General features: G+C 32.5%; 1 pseudogene; it reads right to left on the bottom strand.

Moving 5' to 3' along the window:
• Positions 1 to 454: 454 nt before the first annotated feature.
• Positions 455 to 3,694, bottom strand: LOC120166858 (annotated as a pseudogene).
• Between the last annotated feature and the right edge of the window lie 3,675 nt (positions 3,695 to 7,369).

Genomic DNA, 7,369 nt, shown 5'->3' with positions numbered 1-7,369 from the left:
ATACATATATATATATAATATAAAATTGAGGGACTTGACTCATACTTGAAAATCAATGCACTAATTACTAAGAACTTAACGTTATTTGAGATATCTTTTATAACTCGATTAAAAAAAATCAAATCGAGTCAAGTTTGTAGAATTACAAGTCGATTCAATTTAAATAAAAAATATTCGAGTTAAATTAAATAAAAAAATCAGTTTAAGTGTAATTTTGTTCACTCCTTATTCACACTTTATTAGGATATCCAATCAAGCTTCGACATGAATTCCTATGGGACTTGAAATTAGATAAAATTAAAAAAGTTGTAACTGAAAAATAGGATTAACTGTAAGAACCATCCCTAAACAAAAACTTAAAATTAGTCTCTCAACTTTAAAATACCAAATATCATATCAATAAAATTCTTCTGTTAGTCGCATAACTTGGTTGCTTGATCCATTGCCCTGCATGCCTCCTCAATAATACGTACCTTTTGAAAAATTAAGAAAAGGACCAACATATATATATGTATGTATGTATATCTGCATTCCCTTTGTTGCTTTTGCTGTACCTGCTATTATCAAAGACAAACAGAACTGGTGGATCAATTCTCTTAAGATATGCTATACATATATGAACTGTGTTGCTGGATCTGTATCTGTACAAATTTTCAAGGCATTCGAATGTTCGATAGTGTTGCTGAGGTCACGATAACATGCTTAAAACCCTTGCAAGCAAGCCTTCCCCAGACCTGAAACCTATGTTTCAGTTTCACTTGCATGATAAAAAGCTAATATGAGTGGGGTAAACAAGCTTATCTCATTAAATCCAAGAATACAAAGCCATTCCAAAGGCTGTGGAGAAGCATAGATGGCAATAGATTCCTTGTTCGTGCGAAAACAACGCCCATCACCATTCCTAGGAAAACGAGTGGTAGCATTCTCTGTACATTAAAATGTGCCAGCGCAAAGGCAACCGAACTCACCACTATAGCACCATACAGGCATGTACTTGGTCAACGAAGGGAGAAGAAAACCTCGAAAAATGACCTCCTCCCATACCGGAGCACATATCGAAACTACAATTGCATATAATGCCATGGCTGTTGGATCCCTTGCTAAGATTGACTGCTCAACGCTTGAAAGGGTTACTGGTGTAGAAGGCATAATGGGCAGTAAGTTGAGGTTGAACTGTGATAACGGATTGATGACGGGAAACATGAGGCATCCTATCACAACATCAAAAACCCACTTTCCTCTCAAGCTAAAATTAAACCAATCTGATGGAAGGGGATGAAACTGAGACAGACAACGGTGGAGTATTGCAATCCCGGCAAGGCCTTCACTTACGTCCGTCACAAGGCTGAACAAGGCTTGTCCCCTGAATGTTAGAGATTCCTTGCTCAACCCAGCCATGTGAGCAGCAAAAGGAATTATCCAAGACCCAATGAACCAGAATGCAGCAACCCAGAGAAGCATAACCTGTGTGAGCACAGACAATGTTACCATGCAACCATTTGACATGTTTCCAGTTCATCCGATTCATTCCTTCAGTTCCATCCTATTTCATATTTTCTAGTCTTGTTAAGGATGACTATAGAAAGAATCTAGCATTATACATGATAATTTTGACATATAACATACTCGAATATTTGATTTGAAATTCGTTTTCAATACAGAGCTCCTGGACAAACAGTAAACTAAGATTTATTCCTGTTAAGCTTGCAATCTACCAATAGATAGTGAACCTAGAACCAATGACAAGTTAGTAAGGAAGTAAAATAGTCTCAATTTCATTTTCTCCCTAAATTAGTTTAGAGAACAAAATAAGGATTCACATCCACTACATGTCATACTTGGCAGTCCCCAGTTGGTAGCTTTGCCACATACGATGTTCACGGTTAGATTTTGAATACTTACAGTGCTTATTTCTGTATAATTCATTGAAAAGCATGCTGAACATCTATAAAATGATAAGAAGACGGTTGCAGACGCCAAATATGTTTACGACAGAATGTGAAGTAAAACAAGCTAACCTGCACAATGGTCTCTGCAGTCCACGGTACATTCCACCTCTCGCCAACTACCCTTGAAACTGCATCTGCAGCCTGCATCATGACCAATCGATTTCATCGTTTCCCCTATAAAACTAAAAGAGAAAATAGGAAAAGAAAATGTAAAAAGATTGGTAAACATGTCGACATATTTGACATTTACGCACTCCGCTAAAATTTTATATCCCTTGAAACTATTATATTCTCTACATTATACAAATTTGAGATGAAATAAGAGAAGTAGGATCTCCAGCATTATACAAGTTGTTTCTTGTAAACTAGTAGGAATGCAGGCACTTGTTCCTTCATAGCTCGAATGTGCACTCAATCACGTCAGGCTTAGGAAAGTCATTCAATTGCTCCATATCGATTTGGTTTCAGTAAGGAGCTTAGAAACTAAACAGGTTGGGCAGATTTGTTAACTCACAATCACAGAATACAACTACATGACTGCTTTCCATGACTTAAAACCACCTACTTCATATGCCAAAGAGCAGATGATTAAGTAAAACAGCCCATATAACTTATTCTCGTCATGTGCCAGTAAGTTCACCAAGGACACATGAGAAAGAGCTAAATTCTCCCATCAACACCATCTCAGACTAAACTTTAGCCTACAAATTCGTCGTCCAGCATATGAAGATACTGTTTGCAGAGAGATTCAGTGATCTACCAATGGTTAATAGCGGTAACATATAGCACTCACACTCGTAGACAATTAAAAATCCTATTCCTAGGTCCATCACACTGAATCAAGTTAAAATAATCCATTACCTCCTGAAGAGTTGATTTCCAGTCTCTTTTTCGAGCACTAGGCTTGTCAAACTCAGGTTGTTCTGTTTCTTCAGGCAAAAAATGGTCAATGTATTCAGATTTCGGGTTTTCTGGGGAGAACCCTTCATGCCTAAAGCATGAAAAATTCCATTTCTGCAAATTAAAAACAAAATAAAGCCAGAATTGATTGTACAACAAGGGTATAGATGGCATAATCAACATGACCACAATTAAAGAGATACTCAATTGAACTCAACCAACTAAAGCTACAAAGTTTTAGCATTTATCATGGACTAAGTAGATTATATCAAGTTTACTGCTACACATTTTACTCTCTCTTTCTTATCCATTTTCTCAGCAACCAAGCAACGAGAAACTAACTATAGTTCAGCTTAATTGGATTAAGTTGTCAACTTTATAACTTCAAATTAACTTTTCCTCAAGTTTCTGGAAAGCAAACATAAACCATTTCAAAATTAAACTCTAGTTTCTCAAAAACCAAAATTTATCATAAAAAAGTGAAAGAAAGAAAAAAAAAGGGAAAACAAGAAAGAAAAGAAAAGCTTGTGAATTTATACTTACCTTGTTTGTGAGCTTGAGATTGGATTGGAAGATCCCATTAAAAGAAAAGTTAGAGGGTGGAGTCTGAACCCGAAATTTGGACAGGGAAGGTGCAAGAAGTGTGGAGTGAAAGGCATAGGAGCTTAACATGGGGCCGTAATATCAACAACTACATTAAAAAAAAGGAATAATTTTCACAACTACTTGAGGTATTGTAAATCAAAAACCCCTTTTGTGTGTGTGTGTGTAAATTTGAGGGTGTTTAGAGGTAGAAGAAGACTTTAGTGGGTGTTTAGAAACGAGGAATTCATGCTCTTTTTGGATAATCTCTAATATGGCTTTTGTTTGTCATGAATTTTTTGAAGTTGAGGAAAATTTAAATCCAATTTTATTACTTTCCCATTGGTTCAAGTTTTTTTAATAGAATCCTCGTAGTTTCAACTTTCAATTAAAAAAATAGATGGAATTCAATTCCTTTATCGGAGGAAATTGAAATTTGATCATACTACCTTAATTAATCTTTTTGTAATTTATTCATATATTGAATAAAAATATTTTTTTATTATTTCGGGTCTGGTCGGGTTTCTAATTCATATATTCGGGTTAAGTAGGGTGAAACTTTATTTTGGTTAGGTCGGGTCGATTTTTTTAAGTGATATTCGGGTCTAGTCGAGTTCGGGTTTAGGGTGAAAAATACCCAACCTGAAAATATATATAATTTTATTTTATATATTTAAGAATAATTACAATAATACCCCTCTATATATAATTTTTTCAATTAAGTCACTGTTTTTATTGAATAAAATATTTTTTTTATTATTTCGGGTCGGGTCAGATTTCTAATTCATATATTTGGGTCGGGTCGGGTCGGGTGAAATTTTATTTCGTTCGGGTCGGGTAGGGTTTTTTAAGTGTGATATTCAGGTCGAGTCGGGTCGGGTTTTTTTAAGTGTGATATTCGGGTCGGGTCGGGTTCGAGTTTAGGGTGAAAAAACCGAACCCGACCCGAAAAAATATATAATTTTACCTTATATATTTAGGAATAATTACAATAATATCAGTCTATATATAATTTTTTTTCAATTAAATCAATGTTTTTATTGAATAAAAATAATTTTTTTATTATTTCGTGTCAGGTCGGGTTTCTAATTCATATTTTGAATAAAAATAGTTTTTGGTATATATTTTGGTAACTAATTAACATACTCCGATTGAAATGTATCGAAATATTGCTCTACCTTTTGGTAACTTATTAACATATTTTGATTGATATGATTTTAACTTATGATATTTATTAGTATGATTTTTATAATTTATTGAAATGAATAATCAATCAATAAAATGAAATTTTAATATTTTTTAATTTTTTATAATATATTACTACATGTAAGTTGTAAAACAAACTAAAATAAAGCAAAAAAAGAAGAAGAAGAACAATTCTGTTATTTTACATTACTGAAATCAAATTCATCTAACATGTCTGCGAACTAAACATAATATGAAATTGGATTTCAATTCCATTTCCTGTCAACCAAATAGAATTTGGAATTGGATTCCAATTCCTGACAGATTCCAATTCCTTCACAGATTCCAATTCCCTCAGAAACATTCTAGCGAACCAAACGCCACTTAAGTTCCTGGAAATGAGATTTTTTTTCTTGTTATTTTCTATAAAGGGTAAACTATATGAATAGTCCTCTTTTTTTCAGTCTGACCGACTTTGGTCACATGTTTAAAAATTCAGTGCGTTTAATCCCTTACGTTATCAGTCTATTCGATTTAAGCCCCTCGACCGTTAACTTCCGTTAACCTATTAATAAATAAAAAGAAGAAAAAGAACATAATTTTTTAGAAAAATTTATTAATTGCCTTATAATACTTTCGTTAAAAGGTTAACGGGAGTTAATGACTAAGGGACTAAAATCAAACATATCAATAACGTAAGGGACCAAACACACTTAATTTTTAAATCAGTGACCAAAATCGATCAGACCGAAAATAAAGGAGATTATTCGAATAGTACTTTATTCTGTTTTAGTACTTTATTTTTTTCAAAACCATATTTTACGTTTAGTTTAAGTTTTATTTTGATATCCACCATTAAAAACTTAACATTGATGTTGACATGTCACCACAAAATAATACCATATCATCATCACTTTTGTTAGTTTTATAACGACATGGTATCAAATTGAAACATAAACTAAATGTTAGATATAATTTTAAAAAAATAAAATATAAATATCAAAATGAAACAAAAGTAATAGTTTAAGTACTAAACATATAGTTTACCCTAAATTATTTCTATTGTCCTTTTCATTTTCCATTTTATTAATTAAGTGAAGCACGTTTCCTCAAAACAATACTAAAATGAATAAATAAACATTAAATTTTTATTTATATTTTTTATGCAAGTACAATTTAATTTATATTTAAAAAATTAAAAAAATTATCAAAAAGAAATTTTATTAAAATAATAATATAATACAAAGATAAGTGGATAGAATAATCGAACAATAATATTCGCGATTCAGAACTGAAAATTATTAAAATAAATCTTGAACAAACTCAAAATTTTGAATTAATCTGAATCATATCAAAATCAAATAAATAAAATATTCATACCTTAAAATATATATTAAAATGAAATCTCAAAAATAAGAACGAAAGTAGAATTTTATGTTAGGTGGTAAATTTATAAATTTTAGAAAGAAAGAAATTTATAAAATTTTAAGAACGACAAAAACATATCATCAATAAAACATACACAAAATAATTAAAATATAAAATAATTTAAAATATTCAAAGAACGACTATTCCAATTGTCTTAATTCGGTCCATACATGCTCCAAAAAGTAACAACAAAGGAAAAAAACTACACAGTGAAAAAAAAAACTTCATGGGCGACGTTTTGCACATATAATTTATTTAATATTTTCTAAATCTCCATTCAATTTCTTACCTTTTAGAATAAGTTATAACGTAATTATTAAAAAGAATAATCTTAAAAAATAATAAAAAAGAAGGGGTAATTTACACCACTTTACATGTTATTTTTCTTTTAAAAATCAAAGTAAACAAATAAAAGAGATGGTTGTTGTACTTGGAGCCTTGATAAGGAATATAATGTTTAACCACCAAACTAAATTAAGAATTTATTAAAATTCTATCACTATATTTTTATCATGCTGGGATTGTATTTATTTTTGGGATAAGTTGATTGTATTTATATCCAACAATGCGGTAAAGCCACTATAGAGAAATGAGCACGTTAAAAAAGGATAGGAGCTCACTTGTCCAAATGAAGTAAATGAAAACACTCCAAGCAAGATTGAGGGTGGATGAGATGAGAGACTTGCCTTTCAGGCGTTTAACATCCCATTTCAGCTCATAGTCCCACCCAAACACGGGCCTCTGCAAGCCACAATTAGCTAGGATCTCCTTCAAATCCTTTGCGAGAATGAACACACAAAGTGATGATCTCTTGTCTCTGCGGCATCCCTACACAGAATACACAACTCATTTACCACAATCTTCATTCGAATGAGATTGTCATTCGTTGTAAGCCATCCCAAAATGACCAACCAAACAATAATAACACAAAGGTAAGGATCAACAGAAAAAGTCAACGGTCAAAACGGTTCGGTCAATGGTTTGATTCAATCAGTAGTTCGATTCAAGACTGGCTCGATCAGACCGGTTCAACCCTATAAATCAGTTTAATCGATTTGTAGAAAATCAATCTCACACGACCTCTGGTGGTCGGAATTACACCAAAAATTTAAGCTTTTCATTTTAAGGTTTGGGGAGTCTCATCCTAATCTTATTTTACGATGGTGAGAAACGGAGTGGCAGAGCAAATCTTGAATATGGCCGAAAGTTTCCTCCTCCATATCTCACGAACGACGACGACACAAGATATGGTGATGGGCTCGACAAAACCAGAATGATGTGGACAACACGCTGGTACAGACTGTGTACCCCACGATGGCCTAGAC

This window comes from Hibiscus syriacus, unplaced genomic scaffold (assembly GCF_006381635.1).
Source record: "Hibiscus syriacus cultivar Baekdansim isolate YM2019G1 unplaced genomic scaffold, ASM638163v2 tig00111648_pilon, whole genome shotgun sequence".
Classification (NCBI taxonomy): domain Eukaryota; kingdom Viridiplantae; phylum Streptophyta; class Magnoliopsida; order Malvales; family Malvaceae; genus Hibiscus; species Hibiscus syriacus.
The sequence above is the reverse complement of the archived record's forward strand: the minus strand, read 5'-3'. Positions and strand labels throughout refer to the sequence as shown.